The following is a 19,387-nucleotide window of genomic DNA, read 5'->3' on the forward strand; positions in this document are numbered from 1 at the left end:
CCCCCCATTTTCCCTCCACCCCCCTGAAATAAATGAATAGCATATATTTTTATTGCATGGTACAAGAGCATTTGCATTCACTCATTTTTATTGGGCTAGCCTGTGTCCCGGCTAGAGCCTGCACTCACTAGAGCATTTTTGAACCTCAGTGGTTCAAGATCAAAGCGGTAAGGGTTGGTCCTACCCTCAGTACAAGTAAAAGCATACCAGGGAACTGAACTAAGTCATACTAAATGGGCAAAAGCTGTTTTTATTCCCACTTCAACAACCGTGGAGCCCTCCAGCAATCCAATGCAGTGAAGGCGAGGAGAGGCTGAAGCCAGTTCATCGCTTTGCTACACCAGTCCAGCAATATGCAGCCGCCACTTATGCCTGTCCCACACCAGCCAAGCCAAACAGGTCCATTGCCACAGTGCTATTCTGGAAGTCTGCCCTTCAACTGCCCTCCCTCTTGTTTAGTTTTCACCGCTTTGCTTTGTTGCTTTTTCATTTTTATCGCTTGTAGTGCTTCTGCCAGGTGTGACATTACTGAGAGACAGGCGTTATGTTGAAAGCAGAGCTGCCGTGGTAATGCCTCTCACAAGAGTCTGAAGATCCGCTTGCACTGATCTGGGTGCAGTCAAGTGCTTTCTTCTAACAGGAGGACACGTGGAGGCTGAAACCCTAGAATACACCTAGTAGTGACCTATGTTAAAATCTTGAACTCATGACTTAAATAAATGCCAGCTGCCTCTGAAGGGGAGAAGGTAAAGCTTCATTTCTGGTTTCAAAAGTTTCCTTGGCTATAAGTGCGTTGAAGTCTTCCCTGAATCAGGTCACTAAAGGAGTGATATTTTATAACAGGAGAGGGTATGTGTGTAAAGGGGGAAGGACAGAAAATATTAGTAGTAATAGATTTTGTTTTGCTTGACAAAGCACTGTTTGAACTAGCATAATGGGCAAGTAATAAAGAACTTAAAGAGAAAGCCTGGCAGGGGAAACCTATGACCGCTTGACAGGAGGAAGGCTGAGGTCTGCTGATTTGAACCCTGTTTTTCAGCTAGGCTCCACTCTCTGCCTCCTGGCCTGTCAGGAAGAGCATTAAGAAGTGTTTTTGTAAGATAGGGACTGATAGCATTGGAAGCAACTGAAGGAATACCCACAAAAGTCAGGTCCATATTCTGCCCTGTGTCCAGAGCTGCCAAACTACATATGCATCTATAAAGCTATTACTTTCTAACCATAAAACTGCACATTTTTTGCATTTTTATATGAAATGATCTGAGAATTTCACTGAATGATATTTTTAGCTAGTTTAAGAAAAGGCGGTTGATTGTAGACCTTCATGAATGGTTTAAAAAATAAATATACAACTGAACAAAAGGATGATGATGTTTTTGGTGGCAATTTTATGGCAATTTTCACAGATACAATAGTGCTGTATGCAAAATGTATTTCTTTTCACATCATGGGTAGCATGATTCAGATAGCCTACTGACTTTTTTTTTCCTGTAAATACATCTCAGAAAATTTGTGTTTGGAGTATTAATATTGCAATGTCAGAAGAACTCATTGACTAAGGCTCACTGAGAATTTTCCCACTAATAACAGCTTTTGGAGGTAGCTCCACATAACGGAATAATTTATTGATTTGGATACTAGATTCTTGTCCCAAGCTTTTTAAAGGTAATTTATGACTCTAATATCCTGTGAAGATTAGCTGTTTCAAAATTCTCACACTTTTTTACAGTTACAAAACCAATTTACTTCCAAGTCTTATAAAGAGAGTGAGAAATAGATGAGGCTGTAAGAAGCTTCAAAAAATATTTTGCTATACAACAATTTATAAGAAGTTATTAGAGATTAAAGCATATGACTTTCCTTTTAGGTCATATCCAACTGCTACACAATTACAGAACAATTGCTTTACCAAAGTTCTATTTTTAAGATATTTATCCCATGCATTCTTTTTCAATAGCTTTTTATTCTCATTATTTGCTCAGCGGAGATAGCTCAACTTCAGTCATTCTAGAGTTCCAGAAAACAAGCAAAAATATTAGACTTATAGCCAATAAGATCTCATTTAGGTCTTCTCACTTTTAATTTAAAAGAATAATAATAATAAAGCTTCCTACATCAGCCTTCCCCTAATTATCACAAGAGGAAGACTTGCCTTTACTAGCACTATTATCAAAAGAGAAAAATAATTCTTTTTCTTAATCCTGCAGAATATATTACTAAACACTTGTTTTCTATGCTCTCTGGGAATAGGCAGTTCACAGGCCTTCAGCATCACTGAAATGCACACAAGTCTGCAGGCGTATGTGCCCTTTCCCTGTTATTCCAAAATCCACACCAGCAAACTCAGATAGCTGTCACCAAGGTGGGGATGCCAGATGAAATCCTCTGTGGTGGGTGGTTGCCCAGTACAAGCTGGTCTGCTAAAAAAATAGCTACAATAATAGAGATAACTAATGGCTGAGCTATGTAGTGCCCCCAACTCTGGTGTGGAATAAGACAGTAGGTAATTGAAAATCTTTATGTAAGGAGGTAAGCTGTTTTCATACAGGAATTAGAGTGGGAACTGGGCAAGACCATCATGGGGAGTTAGGGTGAGTGAGATTGATTATTGGTGGTGTTCTTCAGGGACCAGTTTGGACACCAATGCTATCTAATTTTCTCATTATTGACCTTGGTACAAGAACTTGGAATAAGCACAAGAAATTTGCCAGTAATACAAAGTGGTGCAGAGTCACCAATGCTGAAGGCACCTGGATCATCACTCAGGGAGTACTGGAGGACCCTGTGAATTATAGAAGCATAAGGTTCAAAGTCATGTATTTATGGACTTATAAGAATCAGGGTTCCTGTGTCAGAGAGAGTAGAGAAGAGGGGGGATGTGGATCAATAGCAGAAAATCTATGAACCACCAGTGTGATAGTATTGGGGATCAATCTCAAGTGACTGTGAGGAGCAGGACATAATGTCTCACGTAGTCCCAAGGAGTCCTTTTCCAATCCTATGTTGCTATACTTGTATGATGCATCGATCAAAGCTTTTTCAGCAGAAAAAGGGAAAGTATTAGTACAACTGCACAAGGCATATGTATGAGCACCTTCAAGAAACATGAATTTAAACTGAAACAGGAGCAGAGGAAGGCTACCAAGGTGATACAAGAACTCGGAGTCTAACTAATGAGATGATATTACTGGATCTTGGTTTATTTAGCTTAGCAATAAGAAAGTTGGGAAAGAATAGGATTACTTCTCCTAAATACATTACTCTTGAAGTAAATACTAAAGAGGAAGAAGCATAATTTAATTTAGAGGATAACACTAGTAATACAGGCAATCCTGAATTTAGAAATTAAACTTGTGAAACATTACCTGCCAACTTCCTCCTTAATAAGTAACCAGTTTTGAGAAGGCATGTGAGGGGATTTCTGCCTTTGCCTGTAGCCTCAGATGTTTGCTATAGCTAGAAATGAGAAGTTGGACAGGCAGTGCTGAGAGTTTGATTGACATGCTTTGCCAATTTGCTAAAGGTTAAACTAATTACCAGATTAAGGACTATGAACAGATTTTCCCTATCAGATTAGACAGGACTGGGAAGAGGGAAGATGCAACTTTCTGCAGAAATAAGGAAGGGGAAAAAAATCTCTATTGGCACCTAATTAACTCGTTGCTAACACAACAACCTAGGATGGTGACCTGATTTCTCATTTTCTGTGTAAAACTTGCAGGACTGACCTTTGGTAGCACCCCCTTACATCTGAATTAGGATGATGAAAAGACCCTTGTGGCCTATAGAGAAGCCAGTGATCTTTGGATCACTCTGAATTAAAGCTCTTCTATTAGTTACCTGTGACTGCGGGGTGGGGGAGGACTCAGCCAAAGTCAATACTGAGCTCCACGTTCCTAGTCCCCCAGCTGTCCTAAACAAGTATCACTGTTTGGTTGCATACATACTTGGGTTTTTGTTTCCCGTGGCAGCAGCTGCTGGGGATCTTGCGTTTTGCCCCAGTGTGAGCTGCACCTGAGTGCACAAGTCTAGATGCAGCCTCAGTGATCCAGCTGACATGCTCATCTGTAAGTAATTAAATTATTCAAATAGAGGGCGATCCCATGACAAACAATGACTTATACTTTCTATGGCTCTAGGGATTTTCTCGGAGATACCACACAAGAACTGAACTAGCCCAGTTCTGCATAGCTTATTAGATAGGATGAGCTCACGCATAGTGATTGCCAACATACGTGCAATGAAGCATACTAGAAAGAGAAGCACTCAAGCAATGAGCCCTTTTTAGGGTATCTACACTTTGGACACAGACTGTGGAAAGGCAGGTTTGATTATCTGTATGAACAGACTGTGAAAGAACTAATTTTTTTTCTTTTCTTTTCCTGTAAATGAAAAAGAACTGTGAGAGTCATCACAACTTTAGAAGCTAGCGATTATAGAAATGAACTAGAAATCAGCATACATTAGGAAGTGAGACCTGAACTGCTGTTCTGGATTGCCCTGTTAATCAGCTCATTCACCATGTTGCCTGCTCTTTCTTCACCTCCCTCTTCTTTCAGGAGTTCAAAATTAGTTCAGTGTGTCTCTAGGCAGAATGCGATTGCATAAAGACCTTAAAACACAGTTCATTTCTTGGTGAGGTGTGTCCTATCTTTACATATGTCTAGTTGAATAGTTAAGTGGCAGAAAAATATTACTAGAAATAATTGCTGGTGAGGAGTAATTGCAGAGCATCTGTTAAAATGCATCCTTGTATGGAAGCAATATCAGCTACAAAAACAATGTGGAAAATATTAATGCTTTATAAATATGATTAATGAAAGCACTCAGCACAACAGTATAATACATTCCTATGTAAAAGGAATACTAGGGAAATCGTATTTTGCAACAAACATCTAGTCTTTTTTAAACCTGCAAAATATTGCACTGTGTTGCAACAACCCTTTACAATAAGCATCACACTGACTCCATGAGCATCATTTACATGCCAATGTCAGTGCAGCCTGGGCTTAATTCAACCTATTTCAGCTTAGATTGAAAAGGTTATTTTTTGTTCAGAGTCACAAGCACACAAATTCATAAAAGTATTAAAGGACATCCACAAGTGCCAAGGTGGGGGAAAAAAAGATAACTGCAAAATAAAGAGTATTTTGAAGTTATTTGTTGAAAGTAGTGTCTGAATTTCCACGGATAAGCATATACATCTTCCTGATGTGCATATTGTGCCTGCTGTTCTTTCAAGTTCTGATATTTCAGATGCTTATATGTGCTAAAAAATAGTTTATCCACAGAGACTACTGCTCAGCTGAAATTTTGCAGGCAAGCGTTTAACTCAGGAAAAATCCATTATTTTTTAATCCAGTTGTGCTGTATAGTTTTACTATTTTGTGTGTAGTTTGCTATCTTTTTTTTTTTTTGTGCAGTGCACTCAAAGAAACTGCATATTAACAAGGAACACTGTAAGAATCTAAATGACTGGATGTTTTCCACTGCTGTATTTAAATTTAGTCAGTGGACTTTTCATGTCAGGTTTAATTCCTTTAAATTTGCAGAGAGAGACAAATCTTGCAAATTTTCATAAAGAACTGTATACATAAGCAGTGATCCTGTGCAAAACTGAGATCAAGTTTGAGGCTGGATTTAAACAAATATGGTGTCTGCAACCAGCACCATTTTACTTTACAAATGATATTTTAATAAGATGTTCTGACTCATTTAGTAATAGAACATATTTGCAACATTTTCAAATAGACTAATTTTCACAGCATCAAGACTCCTGTAAGTCAGCCTCCTCCTCAGCAGGGTGAGCTAACCCAGCTGATTTTTTCTGAAGAGGACAAGGAAGAGCTCACGTGAACCCTCTTTCTGCATGTACCCGGGAGTGCAGGGAGTGATCTTCACTTTAGGGGCAGGGATGGGCAGCCAAGGCAGTACCATTTTCAAGCAGAAGAGCTGTTTGCAATATGAACATCTGTTCTTAAATTTGGGGGGGTGGGGGTGTCTGCAACATGTAATCTAAAGGCTATGAAGTCTGAGGCAATGGGCCAACCTAAGGAAGGGAATTGTTTAGTGTGTTATGGATTCATTTTTGTCAATTGAATCCTCATGCCTTGGGCATTATTATACTGGTCTTTGTAGGAAATACTATTTAAATTTTCTATTGATGTCTTCTTTTGCTGAGCGCTTCCTAGCAAATGGGCACCACTGCTTATTTGCCATGATAGATGGAGGCTGAAGAAGGCTGATCCTTACATGGTGCATTTTTTCCCCGTTGTCCTCTAAGGGAGAGTGGTGGGTTTGCCGGTTACCTTTCATTCCTTTGCAAGGCTTTCTGATTTACATGACACACAGAGACAAAGAAACAGTCACTGGATCAACAGCTCAGGTCTAATAATAGCTGCCAAGTAACCTTGAAAAGCTGTGGTACACACTTACCCTATATCCCGCTCCCCTCCCCCTTACTTCATTTTGTATCTTGCATGTGGAGCCTGATAAAGTGATAATCAACAGGCCCTGGGCCCTGACAGCCGGATAATCCCAGAGCTGCAGAGGTTGCTTTGCAAAGGGAGGCCCTGAGGGCTCCTCCAGCTGGAGCAGCTACAGGATCCTGAAACAAAAGCTGAACGCTAAAGAAGTATATGGGGGGACAGGGAGGTTGTCTGCAATGTGCCAGCTGTTTGGGGAGTGGGCTCAGTTATTAATTTCCTCAGAGCGCTGAGGATAAAGTGAAATGGGCATCTGCTTCAGTCTAGCTCGGACGTTATGTTTTTCCCATCTTTTTTTGCCAAATGAGCACAGAAATGCAGTGTATGGATGAAATGATGAAGCACTACGTGGACACTGCCAGTGCAGCCTGTCTCCCAGTCCTGTCCACAGGCCACCAGCCAGGAGCTGCAGCTCTCCTTATTGCTGCCACCACTGGTGGGAAGCAGGCAAGATATATTTGGGAACCTGCTTTTTCATCCATCTTCCTGGGATTTATGCAGTAGCCCTTGCATTTCTGTCCATGCAAATAGTCACTGCAGAGGAGAGAAAAGAAATCCAACCAGTGGGGGTTGTTGCTTTCTGCTGTGTTTGTGCAGTGTGAGAAGTTCCCACGTACAGTAATCTGCCCAACTAAAAAAATTTATGGACCAGCCCATATTAATCTATGTGAAATCTGAAAACAACCATCTCTTCCCAAAGATTTTGCCTGGTGTAAACAAACGAGAGCAGAGAAGACCAAATCTCATGAGCTGCTCTGAACTTCCGTTCAGCAAGTGTTTAAGCATGAGACCAGCTTTAACTGCTCCAATAATCCTGTGCTTCAACTTGCTGCCTGCGTTGTCTCACTATGGTCAAAAGTCCTTGGGACTTTTGATGAATTAGGACCAGGGGTATTCAGAGAACTGAAAATAATAGTTTGGATCCTGCTTACCTAGCTCTGTTGTGTCATTCCATTCACAGTTTGAATGCTCATATAAATAAAATGAATAGAATCTGACCCAGTCTTTGCACCTAGTTGAAAATAATCCCTCTTCTGGGTTTTGAGAAGAGTTTCTCAGACAGCTTTTATTTGTTCTGCCTCAAAACAGACAGACTGCCTCCAAATCCTATCAAATTCTGATTAAATTGTGTTGCAGGAGTCAACAGGTACATATTAAATAGGCTGTAAGATTATTCACCATCCTAAAGAGCAGCACCATGTCTAATTAGAAAAAGAGAAATGAGGCTGGGGCAGAGAGACACAGAGCTGTGGCAGGAGCTCAGATGGAGCCAGGGGAGTGAGTACCTAACGCAGTCTGCAGGCCTTTGACCATTGTATTCAAGGTCTCCTCTGAGGATTGATTAGGCTGCATCTTTTATTTTCCTTCTGCTTGTTTTCCATGCAAATTGAGGATGCCAGTAAAAGCAAGCAGGTGGTGGGCCCTTAATGCGGCCCAGGCAGAAATAAGAAAAAGAAAAAAATTCCCTTAAATAAATGCAACAGCTGTAAGAGGATTTTGAGCTGGAGGATAAGGAAGTTCTGAAATCTTATAATAGGAAGGAAAGCCTTTATTTTACTCACTGCTGCTGCTTGTACTTCCTGTTGTGACCCCTCTACAGTGTTTCATAACAGCTTGGGGACTGCTAAGTCTGACACTATAATGAGGAACAAGGATTCGTAGTTCCTCCATGCTATCTATCAGAATTAATGGTCTCTTTTATCTGGTACTGACAGGAACTGTAATAGGAACTGAGCAGAAAAAAGATGGGGGGTGGGAAATTTCCCACTAGTTGAAGAAAATTATCAAATCCATATTCCCTGAGCTAGGTGACCACCTCATTTACCTCAGTACGTCCTGCGTAAAGCTCATTTGGCTCCTGGGTGGAAATGGCCATATTAATTTTCAAAGCACTTTGCTAAAAGTCATCTTCCAGTGAGGCTCCCAGATGTTCTCTGTGCACCACCATCAGACCAAGGATGGGGGGCTGTGGGGAGAAGCAGCTCTGAGCCATCTCCTGGACCTGTGTCAGCTCATAACAGCTCTTTGTGGGCTCTTCGGACAGTGCAGAACAACCAGGCACCAATTTGCTGTGGCCATGTCTCCAAGTCCTCTAATGTGTTATAGCTGGTCTTTGATACACCCTCGAGCTCTGGCCAGTGGAGATGGGGGAGGCATGGGAAGGAGAAAGGTGAATTTTGTTGATAAAGAACCTTTGTGCTGATATACGCCATACTCATGCACGCAAACATGCACACACTTGGAGTATTGGTTAGGTCCCTTTTAAACCCTCAAATGTGAGTTTGAGGGTTTCAGCTCCTCAAACGTGTATGGAGGTCTAATTCTCAGCCTAGGTCTTTGTACTATCTGGGCCAGAGAAAAGGACTATGGTCTAAAGCACTGCCGAAGCCTGTCTGCAGACCTGCAGCTCTGTACAAAGAGTGTGGGTAGGAACATAATATTTGCACATTGATAAGGCATAATAACTTTCAGAGTGGTTACTGCAACTGAAGCTGACAGTATTTGCAAAGTAAATCTAGTTAGGCTCTATTCACTAGCAATACACCCACACAACAAATACTATGGTAAGTGGCAATAAGATAAAATCTGGAACTGCAGCCATGGAGCAAAATAAAATATCTGTGGGGACAGGCAGCGCATAAGTCATACGAGTAGTTCTGAATCATCATTTTATTGGAGAGGCATCTTGGATGGCTGTACTTTATCCTACAACACCAGTAATACAAACAGTTTATATGGCATATTTGTTAGCTAGTGTCCATTAAAGTGATAACAGGAGATGCCCAGAGAAAATGAGAGGAATTTGGCAGAATAAAAGATGTTAGAGCACAGTGTGTGATGTTTACCAACATATTTGCTTCACTGAAAAGCTATACTTGAACAGAGCAGTACTGAACTGTTCATCTTACAAAGCAAAATTCCTAAGCAGAATAAAGCAAGCCTTTAGTTTCAGAGCACAATTATTTAATTTCTAATAGCCCATGGTCTCCAACTTTTATCAGATGTGACAGGCCATTGCAAATGAACGTGATAACAAAATAATAGAAAAAAAAGTAACATGGTTTTTAAGCTATCTGGGTTAACCTTTTTCTCTTTCTCTTTCCTTTTTCCTTTTTCCTTTTTCCTTCCCTCCTTGTCTTGCCTCTCCTTTCCTCTTTTCTTGTATTAGGAAGTTTGAATTGTATTCCGTCATTAAGGAGAAATCATTCTCGGAGAAGATATCCTGGTCTCTATCTAACAAACCTTTCCTGATTAAAACTACACTAAAACTGGTCCTCTTCAGCAGCCATTCAATTTGCAAAGGATCTGCATTTCTATTCAAACTGCCAATCTAATTTCATCGAAGAAAACCTGACCTTCTCTAGCTCAAGTGCTATGAAAAGTCATTGTCTAACTGTCTTGAAGATGGAAACCCTCTACTGAGTGGATTATTACTAGCAACTGTAATACATGCTTTCCAGGGCTATTCCACCCATCTGCCTCTTGCCTGACCTTGACGGACAAGCTCTCATGATCAAGACTGCCAGCAAGATCACCAGCCCCTGCTGGTAGGAGGTCATGGTTTTGCTACAGTAGGAAATCATGCCGTCCTTTGACTGAAGTAATATTTTGTTCCTTCTTGAATGCTCTGGATGGATCATAGCTAGTCCGAAAGACAGAGCCTCACTGCACAAGAACAGTGAACAAACAAACATGTTTCATGAGTAAGCACAGATGCAGAAGACCTTATCTTCTCCTGCTGTAGTGCAATACTGTGGCCAACTTAATGTCACCAAGTTCACTTGAGTATTCAGGCTAGCAAGAGCAATGCTTATAATGCAGAGGTAAATAAATTGTGCTTCAATTTGAAGGCAGCTTCTGCTGCCTTCAAAAACACTAATAAAGGAGAAAAAACAATAAGATATAAAGTTTATTACTTTGCACAGGCAAAGCAAAATACCCAAAGTCGACCTTTGAACTCATCTATACCTTCCATGTATACTTAATAAATGAATTAGGAATTTTAAAAGAAATAATCTAAACACTGCTGAGAAACCAAGATGGAAACTCAGGCTTTTGTTTCAAGTGAAGATTTGAAAGCAAACGTCATCACTTGATCTGTCTCAAGAGCAGGGCCAAAAGCAGATTTTTACCTCACCAGGCCAGAAGAAATTCAGAATTCTGCTTCTTTCTAGCAAAATTTCAGATGCATTAACTGCATCTATTTTAAGTCTGAAGGGGAAGCTTCACCAAAGGAATTCTGAGGCTGAGAATCAGGGTCTAACTGGAAAAGTACAACTGTGTTGTAGGGTTAAACTCTCATTTACCCTTTATGCCTTGCTTGTAGTGGAAAGAATCTGCCACCAGAGCAGAGAAGACATTTAAACAAGGTAGAGTGTCAGAGAGCTAAATTTTGAAATGGGATAAGACAAGGAAGGGGAAAATTCCTGGGGGACTTCTCTGTGAAGAGAAAAAAACATTGTGGATATAGAAAGGAAGCACAGAGAAATCAGTGTAGATGGGATGTGAAACCAGTCCTGCTATACCTACTTGCTCTTGGAGAGTAAAATCCTGTCAATGAGGAAAGGTGATTTCCTGGTTTATCTCAGTCTTTTCTGAAATTCAGTATGGGTTATTTTACAGCAATTCAGTTCCTGAAGCAGACTGAAGAAAGTTAAAAATTAATGACTTATGGGAAGTGTGCTGCTTATGGCAGAGAGTGGAGCCAAGGTCAGCACTGCTACTGTACCAGGGGATCAAGCATCACCATCTGGCTTTGTTCCAGCTCTGGCATGCAGCAGGAGGAGGGTCTGGAAAGCCCTACAAACCTTGCTTCACACAGATGGATCTGTGCAACCTCCAAAGGGAAGAGTGCTCCAAGAGAAAGGGACATAGGCCAGCTGAATTACAGTGCATTGATTTAATACTTCTCTTGCAACTTCTGCCAACAGGGCTGTGAAGGCTTAGCTGTAATCAAAACCTCGGGTGTCAGATGATCTATTTGGGTGAGTGACAGCCCAGGCAACATCTACGTTTCCCCAAAGTGAATATTGCCAGGTAAACAGCCTCTTAAGTTGGCATGGGCTTGTTTAAAGCTGGTGTAGGTACAACTATCTTCTGCTGCAGTCTGCATTCATCTCACCATTTAATGCAGAATCAGTCCATAAAATCTTTCCAAATACTTCCCAGGTGGGCAGTGTGTGAGAGATAATGTCCTGAAAACAGATATATCAACAAGACTGTACAACTTCTGAATGTTCTGGGACTGCTCTGAGGTTTTCTGCTAGCTCAGGTGGTTATCTTAAAGGGATTACATTCAATGCCTGCAATGTAGAATCAGTCAGCTCCTTTTACAATACATGTAGAAAAGCCTCAGTCAAAACTACTGAAGCTGAAAAAAAGTTTTTCAAAGTAGCTTTGAAATTTTAAAGGTTCTCAATTTTTTTCTGTAGATACTTAAAAATGGGTGTGATATATTCCTAATTTTTAGAAAACCTGAGAATGTGGAATTAGATATATATATTAAAAAAAAAAAACAGAAAAAAAAGAAAAATGCAGTGAATGTTTCCTGGAAAAGACCAGCAGAAGGATGTAGCTGCCAAAAGAAGAAGCTGCCTTTGATTAACCTTTACATTCAGCATACACTCGTGACTCTATTCATTTATGCCTCATTGCAGCAAATGCATAAAAAAACCCTGATTAATGTGATTGCCTTAAAATAATTTTTATTTGTAACATCCTCCAAATATAAATCTGCATATTCAGGATGTCTGAGTGCTGGTTGTCTTCTTCCCCTTCCTGATGGAGACTGTTCTCTCAAGGATGGGGAGCGCTGTGCAGTAGACTATGGATGGGACAGCAAGGACTCTTCTTACTCTGACACCTTTATTTCAGCAGCTGCTAGAGGTCCAGGGCTGTGTCCGTATTTCTGGTATGCCCCGCCATGGTGATGAATGAGCATGCATGAGGATGGAAGTGTGAGTGCTGTGTGATGGGATGTGATATACCCTGCCCCACTGTCAATGTGATTCATTAAAGTAAGCGTCTAAGAGTAGGGCAGAGTGCTAGAAAAGCCATGCGGAGCTGGGCAAAGGAGAAGAGAAAGCCTGCCCCATTCTGGGGGATTGCTTTGCCTGGTCATGCAGCCAGCCATCTTCCTGCTTGGAGAGCCAAACGTCAACCTTAACTGATGTCTGCAAGCCGCATAGTGGGGTTTTCTGTTGTTCCAGAAGAGCCTTTTCTTCCTTTCTTCCCATATTGCTGTCTTTTTCCTCCACCTGATTTCTGTAATTTTCACATCTTTCCTCTCATTCTCTGCCTCTCTTTTTCTTTCTCCTTCACCCCACCTTAACGCTCTTTCCCAAATCATCAGTCTCTTACCATCACTTGGCCTGCATGCTGCCTTGGCCAGCTGCCTGTGGCCCTCAGAGCAAGTCTGGCCACAGGATCAGGACAGGCACACTGGCCCTGCCTGCACCCAGGCTTGGCCCAGCAGTGGAGGGGGATGCCAGGCACAGGCAGGCTCACCAGTGCACACAGGCCAGGGACTAACCACATGCCCCAGGTGGGCACTGCATAGATTTGGCTATACCTGCCAGACCATGGCTGGCAAGTCTTCATGGGGATCGCCAAGCTGTGCTCCACTGCATGGTGTGCTCACGTCCCTGGAGCGGCACAGGCTTCCTGCTGACACTGTTTCTGGGAAAGACTCTTATTTTCAGCCAGCACCATGATCCGTAAGGCTTCTCCTGTTTTCAGTAGTATCTCCATCTTACCCCAGAGAAAAATGAACATGCTAATTCAGTTAAATTATTCGGGACACTGAGATCACCCAAAGAAAAGGAAAAATGAGAAGCGTTAATGTTGCTGTGATGGACACGTCAGTTTTTGTCTTCAGATGAGACTCTGTTTACCCAGTTTTAGCCATCTAAAGGTAGCCATCTGGTCTGAGCTAGTCATTTTATCTTCCTCTCTAGTCAGTGTGGAGAGTCTGAATGAGGTGTCTAAGATAGTAGGGGTGGCTCTTCCTCTGAAGCTGCCCATATTTCCACTGTCGATTTAGTGACCTTAGAAGGCCAACTTGACTAGATATCCAATTTTTAGATGACTAGGGCTGCATAATAGAAATCTCCCTCTAAGGCATAGAATAAATAATTCAGATGAGTAGATCATAAATAATTTACCCTGTGAGAACTCAAGTTATATCAGTTATTTCCTCTAAGGGTCTTAGGGTGTTTTATTAATTTAGCACAATAACCATGTATATCATACCCTTCTCCTATAGATGTCTAAATAAAGTATAATCACTTCCTGATATTATCAGCTAATGGAGCTATTCCTGTGCTATATAGGTAGAGGCTTGTATTTTGGGTTCTGTACAGAAGTCCTACTGACAGCTCGTTGTATGCATGATTACACAAATCCTAAACAAACTTTCTTAGTGTTTGATAAGTTCATAACATACCCATTCCACAGCTCAGCAACCTGGGACACAAAGAGGTTAACTGATTTACTATGTCACCTCAAAGTTGATCGCTGGAGCCCAGACTTTGGTGAGAGTGGGTTTGGGGGGAGGGGGGAGAGGGGCAAGGGTCATATTGCCATCCGAAAGTATAATAGTGATTCATTATTTATTTACCTACAGAATGAGCTGTGGCAATGCCTGCAATGGAAAGCTGGCCATTTTGGGGAATACTACAGCTAGCTCTTTTAAACTGGGAAATGTGTCTGGCTGGCTGCTAAACAGATAGAAGAGATAATTTTCATACCACTTTCTGAATCCTGATCAGGCTTAAATAGCAACCTGTTCAATCATGTTAGGAGTGAGGCATTTCCAGATTTGCTCAGAGACATATCTCTTAGAGTAGAGAAATTTAAAACAGTGAGCATTAGAAAATAAATTCTCTAAAATTCAGGGCTATTTGTGGTTTTTTTCAGTGTAATTTTGGATGTAGGTACCTCATCCTCCCTAAATCTTTGAGGTATTTCTTCAGAACTGGCCATTGGAAAGTAATGTATTGTGTCCTGACAGTAGTGTAAAAATTGCACTAAGTATACATCAGATTTGGGATGCTAAATCTGACACTTGTGTGAGCTTCTCCTCCCAGCTCAGAGTGTGATGCATCGTCTCTTTAACCGCAGTGTTTCCCAGCAAGATGAAATAATCATGACATCAAGCCAGAAATGAGACAGCATGAGATTGAGGCCTGATGTCCTACTTTTGTCTGCCAAGTAGCATCCTTTCCCTTTAAAGCTCCTCTTCTGCCAGTGGGCAGGAGGGCTATGTTGTGGCAGACATGGGGCAGTGTTTGATTCAGGCCCAAAGCTACAGTGAAGAGTTAATCTTAGTGCTGGTGTGCATAATACAGCCATACCACATTATGTGTCAAGAGTGTGTTCTTGAAAAGTGCAACAGTTGGTAGTATGATGGATAGAAAATCTGTTTTCCCCATAAGAATTAATGTAATAGAGAGAAATGCATGCAGGATCTAAGAAAAGCACACCATATAAAAACAGAGGTACAATACATGTGACTTGGAGGATGGAGAGGCAAGAATGAGATCATTAACTAGAGGAGATATTGGCTTATCAGAACAGATCAGCATTATGAAAGACCTCAGCTGCATCATCTGTGAGACCAAGGACCAATGTGAGTCTTCTAGTGTGAGCTTTCTTGCTGCTTCTTTTGAGCTATATTTTCATTGCATCATCATGACTCACATTCATCAAGATCTATCAAGGGTGCAAGATGACAACACAGGGTGATGGCTAGCAGAGCAGAGTTATTAAGCAACTGGTAATGGAGCTCCAAAACAGTGACTGGAGAAGTGGCAGAGAGCTGGGCATTACTGTCCTCAGGTGAAATAAGACATGAAAGAGAGGATGTTCTTTTGATGAGTATGACCACTCAGTGAAATAAAAGCCAAAGAAAGATTTGTCAGCTCTTATTTTAACCAAGCTAGTTTTCTCTTCCTTGCTTTCAGAGCACAATACCCAGAATATTTAATTGTGTGGTTAAATGAAAATGGTAAGCACACTTTGCATTTGATTTAAGCAGAGCTCAGAGCCGAAGAGAAATCAGATCTCCACAACATGTATCTGTATGTGTGTGCGTTCCTATCTTTTTGTGCTTGTATTTCACAAGCAGGGAAGGATTCCCATTAATTGCTGCAGGCAGGCTTGTGGGCAGGGATTTGCAGACAATAGGAGATTAGCTCACACACAGCTCTTCTCTTTGACAATAGAATTCAGCCTGGAACTTTTCCTTGAGCATAATCTGTTTAAAAAGATAAAAGACAGATGCTTCGTTTATGTTAAGAAATTTTGTATTTAAAATTTATTTGTATTTAAATTTTGTATGGTTCAAAATGAAACATGCCCTCAGGACTCTCTGTAGTGATGTCAGATGTTCATCTGCCTTGTTTAATGGTGGTGAAAATGGAGTAGAGAAATCTAAAGCAAACAGAAGCCTTTCCCCCTGCACTGTTGTAATTACAGCACAGAAAGTATTACACTTTTGCCTTGCTTCCCTAAAGTGCTGCTTCATGGCACTCTTCACATGGTATTGTGAGCAGTGAATTTCCATAACTGAGTGATGACCTACATTCGAGGCAGAAGCCTTGTTGCCTACTCTCTGAGCTCATGCTCTGGAGTATACCCTGGCTGCCTTCCAGTTCAAGCCTGAGATTCTCAGAATTTCATTTCCTGGCTTGTCCCCATCGGTTTCACCAGGGACCAGCTTCAGTGTGGAGTGTTTGTGTGGAAAGGTCACTACAAAAAAAGGGGCTGGAACAAATTTTTTTAGTGCATTTAGGCATTAGTCTGATATATGTTACAAAAATATATCCTACAATGAAAACAAATAGATAGGTAGTAAAAAATTAACAGCCTGGTTAAAGTCTGTGCTTGTAAGAACCAAGACTGTGATTCAGCCATAATACAGTTCTTTCAAACTTTGGCAAGCTCCTGCCATTAAATAAATTACTGAATTAAAAGTTTAGTGTTTGCCATTGATACTTCATCCTGCTCTGTAACTTTACTTTACAGATTAAGTTACCTGCCTGTGAAAAAATGTAAGAATATTGAACTGATTAGCCAAACATCAAAGCACTGTCACGAACGTTTTGCAAAGGCAAAATGAAAGCCTGTAAACTGACTGCATGATTAATTTATTAATGTATTAATTTAATTCTACAACACCAGCAACCTGGCGGTGAACTTCCTATTTCTGGTTTGGGTTTTTTTTTCAACAAGCAAAGCAGTTGTTTAGAAGGCTGCAGATAGTTATGGTAGAAGTGTATGAATCATCAACATTTTCAAAAGGAAGTTCTGCTATATGCTTGGCTGTTCAAGTGGTATGGTGGCACAGAGACTAGGCAGCTCAAAACCAAAGTAGAAATTAAAGAAATGAGCCAAATCTGCCCAGAGTTAACCATTTCCAGAGAAATTCAGGCTAACTGTTCCTTTGGATTCCCACTCATGCAAATGACAGCACAACTCAGCCAATACTTCAGAATAAACAGCACTGATTTCACTAAAACTTCCACCACTATGAGAATAGCTGATTATTATGACATGTTGCTTAAGCTCCAGAAAAGAGAGTTCACCCTTCCAAGTTACCTCTGCCTAATGTGAAAATTTGTTTGGGCCAGGTGTATGAGCATTTCTGTCCACACCACTCTGCCACATGACATAACCACACACAGCAAAAAGGGGAACAGAATAAAAAGGGCAATTCAAATGATCAACCCAAAAAATCCCCCAAAACTTACAGCCCAAGGAGTGAAAATCTTGTAAATTTGGCAAACCAAGAGGAGCTTTTCTTGACTAGTGAATGAGTAGAGGAGGATATGGGAATGAGTCTTTAGGGTTTTGATAGAGCTAGTTCAGCCTTTAGATCAATTGCAGCTTGGTTCAGGCAACTGACTTTTCTTTGACACAGCCACTAGAAATGCTGAAGCGACAGAATAGAATTAATAAATGAACATGGCTACATAAAGATCGTCTTCCCAATAAGCTGTTTACTGGAGGCTAATGACAGTGGGGAAGTGCTTTTTTTTTTTTTTTTTTAACCTCAGCCAACTACAGCAACTATACATTAAGATGCTTCAGCATAAAAATGGATAAACAATGATATGAACAACAGCAGTGATGGAAAAGCTTTTGCTTTTGCAATTATGCATGTTTTGACTCCTGGCTATTTCCCTGGACGAGGAGGGACTTCCCAATATATTTTCCACTAATTTCCCTTCCTGGAGGGCTTCATTTAATACTTACTGCCCTGTCAACTGAGGAGAGCCACCTGGACTGTTTTTGGTACCCATTCAGTGCAGATGTGTCACTAAGAAGCAAGTGGGAGAAGATGCCACTGGGTTGGTGCTGGAGATCACACTGAGGTCCAAGTGTAGTACAGCAGAGCAGTGCTGACCCCAAGGCTGCTCAGTTGGTGCGAGGTGTCACTCCTCAACACTGCCTCTTTCACTTCCATTTCTCCTTTCACAGCTTCTATGAACCACTGTATCTTGCTTGTTTCTCTGTCTTCCCCTGTCTGCTTCTTCTTTCCTCTCTCTCATATCACTCCTCCACTTGTTTTTTCTTCTTCTTTTGGTTCAGTGGGCTCTTCCCCTCTGTTCTTCTTCAAACGTTAGTTCTACTACCCTCCATTACCAGCACTCATGGAACCTCATCCTTCTTGAAGTTAGCGATATTATAAGCTCAGCCACCACAATAGACCTGGTAGATGAACCTAATCCCTGAACGTTTTTGTGGTTGCTATGTTACGGAAGAGGCCATTTTGGGCATGGGTATCCAAAGTTTCCAGCCATGCTCTACCTGGAGAAAGGTAGCAGCCCAACCTACACAAAGCTAAATCTAGTTGTTAGGTCCAAAGCTAACACTGTACTAAGCCAGGATTTTAATCTGTAAAAACAAACACTAATGCAGGGCCTCACCGTCCAGCAAAGAATTTGTTGATCTCTCATTTCTCATGAAAAAGCAAGGGAAACTGATGAACAGTGCTCTGCCACCAAGCACAGCATGAAGCAAGATAAAGACAAATGAATAGTACAGGGCTGCTTTCTTTACATAATTGTCTGGGGAAACCACCTAGAGCAAATCTGCATGCTAAAAAGTGTTTGGAGTGATAAAAATAACAAGCAGTTTTTAGCTGAAGTAAAGATGCCAATAGCCTGAAACTTGACTCTTTCCTCAGTACTTAAAAGTGAATCTTTTTAGGTTCCATCTCTTCTCTTCGTAATATGAGACTAAAAGCATTTCTGAAAAAAACAGCGTGTACTTGTGTCGTCTCTCACCATTCAAAACAAGAAATGTTCCTCCTTCTAAAGCAGAGGAACTCAGAAGTGCATCTTTCACCTGTTGCTGCACATTGACAGATCACGTGTCAGTATAAGTAGCACATACTCTGATGTCACTAAGCCTTCTATTTCCTTCCTATCCAGCCAGCTGGAAACTTTCCAGGATAACCAAGCTTACTGAAACACAACTCTAATGCTAGCATCCCTTCATCACCCTCATATAAATTAGAAAAAAAACAACAACAATAAATTAAGAGCATGCATTAAATATTATTAATAAGCACAGACTGCAGCAGGACATCAAAACAAAACTCAGTTGGGCAATTTCCTAAGATTAACTCTTCCTTCAGTCTATTTTGACTTCCTACAAGGAATAATGGAAAAAAACTAGTAGCCATCTTAATTTCTTATATGTTATGGTTATTTTTAATCAAAAACAAAAGTTGGTGTGCTGAGGAGATATGACATAGATCAGTTCGTCTCCAGAAGAGGAGCGTAGAATAAACCTGAGGATGGAGACAGAGGAGAGGAAAAGCCCATCTCACCTTTGTTTCCATTCTCTCTCTCCCTCTACTTAAGAGCTCTCTCCTCTCTGGTGGCCGCAGAAAG

At 41.0% G+C, this 19,387-nt stretch overlaps 1 long non-coding RNA gene across 2 annotated transcripts in view; it reads right to left on the reverse strand.

Moving 5' to 3' along the window:
- LOC112964609 overlaps positions 1-19,387 on the reverse strand; it is a 60,542-nt gene that overhangs the window by 18,263 nt on the left and 22,892 nt on the right. The gene's annotated exons all lie outside the window — the stretch shown is intronic.

Source organism: Apteryx rowi, unplaced genomic scaffold, assembly GCF_003343035.1.
Source record: "Apteryx rowi isolate R43461 unplaced genomic scaffold, aptRow1 scaffold_196, whole genome shotgun sequence".
NCBI lineage: Eukaryota > Metazoa > Chordata > Aves > Apterygiformes > Apterygidae > Apteryx > Apteryx rowi.